General features: G+C 45.7%; 1 non-coding gene across 1 annotated transcript; it reads left to right on the top strand.

Moving 5' to 3' along the window:
* Positions 1-2,751: 2,751 nt before the first annotated feature.
* LOC134361443 (small nucleolar RNA U3) lies at positions 2,752-2,966 on the top strand. Its single transcript, XR_010021449.1, has one exon. It is a non-coding gene; the product is annotated as a small nucleolar RNA U3 (small nucleolar RNA).
* Positions 2,967-3,946: the final 980 nt, after the last annotated feature.

The raw sequence follows: 3,946 nt of genomic DNA on the forward strand, positions 1-3,946 counted from the left end.
GGCCTTGTTCTCAATGTCAGGGGAAAATGTTCAGTTATTGTTATTTTTCATTTCAATATGTGCATACATTGTGTTATGATCCAATCAGAACAGTCTGGTATAGGTTTTTCACAGTCACCCTTTACTGGGGTAAAGAAGTTCCTCTCTATTTCTATTTTGTTAAGAATCTTTATAAACGGGTGTGAATTTTATCAGATGATTTTTGGGGGGGGGGCATCTATTGGGATTATTATATGATTTTCTCCTTTACCCTTAATGTTGAATTGCCACATAATATTCTCCTAATTATTTTAATTTTATCTGTATCTGAAGTTTTATTGCCTTTCTTTCTCTTAATCTTGATTTTTTTTTCTTTTCTCTTTTTATCCTTTAAAGCATATGCAAGATCTCTACACAGAAATAAACCCATGCATGTATGGTCAATTAATTTTATTTTCTTGTTAACTGTGGTAAAAACACATAATATAAAATTTATTATCTTAATTATTTTTAAGTGTGCAGTTCCATAATGTTAGGCATAATCACATTGTTGTGCAATGGATCTCTGGACTTATTCATTTTGCAAAACTGAAACTCTTTACCCATTAAACAACTCTTTTTTTTTTTTTTTTTAAAGATGACCGGTAAGGGGATCTTAACCCTTGACTTGGTGTTGTCAGCACCACGCTCAGCCAGTGAGCGAACCGGCCATCCCTATATGGGATCCGAACCCGTGGCCTTGGTGTTATCAGCACCACACTCTCCCGAGTAAGCCACGAGCCGGCCCTAAACAACTCTCCATTTCCCACTTCTCCCAGTCCCTGGCAGCCAGAATTGAATTCTACTTTCTGTTTCTATGGATTTTACTAATTTGGATACCTCATCTAAGTGAAATCACACAATATTTGTTTTCCTGTGACTGCCTTAGTTCACTTAGCATAATATTATTAAGGTTCATCCATGTTGTAGCATGTAACAGGATTTCCTTCCTTTTTAAGGCTGAATAATATTCCATTGTATGTACATACCATACTTCGTTTATCCATTCATTGGTCAACAGACCTTTGCATTGCTTCCCCCTCTTGGCTACTGTGAATAGTGCTGCTGTAAACATAAGTGTCCAGATACTGCTTTGAGCTTTTTCCTTTAGCTTTTGGCTTTATACCCAGAAGTGGGATTGCAGGATCATGTGGTAATTGTTTCTTATTTTCTGAGGAGCCTCCATACTATTTTCCATAACAGCTACACCCTTTTACGCTCCTATCAACAGTACACAAGGGTTCCAATTTCTCACCATCCTCACCGACACTTGTTATTTTGTTTGTTTTATAGTAACCCTCCCAATGAGTGTGTGGTCAATTGATATTTAGCAAGGGTGGTAAGACCATTCCATGGGGGGGAATTAGTCTTTTCAACAAATGGTGCTGGGATAACTAGATATTCACACGGAAAAGAATAAAATTGCCCCCCTACCTCAAACCATATATGAAAATTATCTCAAAATAGATCAAAAACCCAAATGCAAGAGCACAAACTATCAGACTCTTAAAATATAGGGCAAATCTTCATGACCTTGGATTAGGCAACAGTTGCTTAAATATGCCATAGAGCAGCACCAAGAAGTAGGTAAATTGGACTTCAAAATTAAAAACGTTTGTGCTACAAAGGACGCTATCAAGACAGTGAAAAGACAACTCACAGAACGGGAGAAAGTATTTGCAAACTGTTTATCTGACAAGGGTCTAGGATTATCATTAATATAAAGAACGATTCCGGGTGGAGACGGGACCCTCTCCAGCAATGAACTTGGGGTGCGTGTTGGGGCAGAGGGTGAAAGTCGCGATGCCCCTCCAGGTCCCTAGGAAGTGACAGGCGACAAGCGAAACCTCGCTGGCTAGCTGGCTCGGGAAGGGCCCGGAATGGAGCGCCAAGTTACTCTCAGGCCCAACCGGCTGTTCCGGCTGCTGCGGGGAGACCTGGGATGAAGCCAGGCGGCATCCGCCGAGGCCGTGTGTCGGGACGCCCGGGTGCCCAGCCACCGCCCAGACAGACGGCCCGCTCCCGGCTGTGCTGCCGAGGGCCGGCTGCGAGGTCGCCGCGTGGGCGACACCATCGGGCAGGACCGGGCGCAAGCTCCCATTTGCACGCAGGCGTCCTCCAAGACCAGGGATGTCTTGCTGGTCACAGGCGGCTGCACAACCGAGTGGGTTTCTCAGCAGAGCCTGACCTCGAGTCCCGCAGAAGCAGCCAGTGCTGCTCCGCCGGCAGGTGCTGCGACGCCGTCCCGCCGGAGGTTGGCATCACTGCTGTAGACGAGAAGTCCCTGTCGATGATCGTAGAGAGGCAAGAGTCACAAACAAAGGTCAGAGGATGTGCTGGTGTCATTCAGTTCAGACCTGCCTGAAGACGCCGTTGATTTCGTCACACTTCCGTCTCTGTCTCCCTTTCGGCATTTTCAATGTCCTGCTTTCAACAATTGACCTGTGGAGAGGGTCAACCCAAGCAGACCTCAGGCCCACTTGGCCCCTAGTCTCTATTCTGCCGTGGACTGCGCATGTGCTGTGGTCGTCAGTTTCTGCGAGTGACCTTTGCACCATTGAAAAGAGCACCGCGCCACGAGGGGGCCTCAGGACTTGAGGGGGCGCCCAGGACTTGAGGTCGCGCCACGATCCTGCCCGTGCTGCGGCCGGGCTCGGGGGCAGGGGGCAAGGTCATGCCACGGAGGGTCTGCTAGGTGGCTCCGCGGCTCCCTGCACCTGTGACTCCTAAACCAAGACTATACGTTCAAGGATCATTCCTGTCGCATGTCACTAGGGAAGTGTTTCCGGATGTGTCGAATACTGGAAACAAGGACGATGAGCTACAGTGTTCTCTCCTGAGCACCAGGCTGGCCGGAGGTGTGCTCTCCAGGAAGCTGTTGCTTCTCCTCATGATTGTTTTCCTTTTCCTTTGGGAAAGTGAGAGGAAGAGAACATAGGCTGGGGTGGGGGGGGAGTAGATAAACCACCACGCAACTTCCTCCAGCTCTGTCCTAGGCAATGATAGCCACAAAGTCACATGTTTGCTGTGTTTGTTAATTTTTTCCTACTGTACAATAAAGTAAATATGTATCTACTAATGTGAAAAAGAACTATTCCAACTCAACAATAAAAAGACAAATAACGCAACAAAAATAGGCAAAGGATTTGAACAGGCATTTCTCCAAAGAAGATCCATGAATAGCCAAAAAAGCTCAACGTCTTTCATTGTTAGGGAAATATAAATCAAAACCATATGAGATACCACTTCATACCCATTAGGAAAGCTGTAATCAAAAAAATTGACAATAACACATGCTGATGAGAATATGGAAAAATTGGAACCGTCATGTATTGCTGTTGGGTATATAAAATGGTGCAGCTGCTGCAGAAAATGGTTTGTTTCTCAGAAAGTTCAATTATAGTAACCATGTAATTTGGAAATTCCAAGAAAATTGAAAACATATATTCACAGAAAAATTTGTACATGGGGCTGGCCCGTTAGCTCAGCTGCTTAGAGCACAGCCTTAGTAAGGTCAAGGGTTCAGATCCCCAAACCTGCCAGCCGCTGAGAAGAGAGAGAGAGAGAGAACCCAAATGTCCATCAACGCATGAATGGCTGTATCACTGGTAGTACCTCTAGACAATGAGATATTCTTCAGGCATAAAAAGGAATGAAGTATTGATGAATGCTACAACATAGAAAGAATTCAGTCACAAAAGGCCACATATTGTACGATTCCATTTATTGAAAATGTCCAGAGTCAACAAATCCACAGCGATAGAAAGTAGACTGGAGGCAGACATTGCCATTTGGGGGTCACGGTGGCAGGTGAGCCAGGCCAGGGTGGACTCCGGCCTTGTGCTCCCGCACCTTCCAGCTGCTCTGCCCGGCAGGCTCCAGCCCGGCCACGCTCAGGGAGCCCGAGCCCTGCACACACTTCCCCTTT

This window comes from Cynocephalus volans, chromosome 12 (genome assembly GCF_027409185.1).
Source record: "Cynocephalus volans isolate mCynVol1 chromosome 12, mCynVol1.pri, whole genome shotgun sequence".
NCBI lineage: Eukaryota > Metazoa > Chordata > Mammalia > Dermoptera > Cynocephalidae > Cynocephalus > Cynocephalus volans.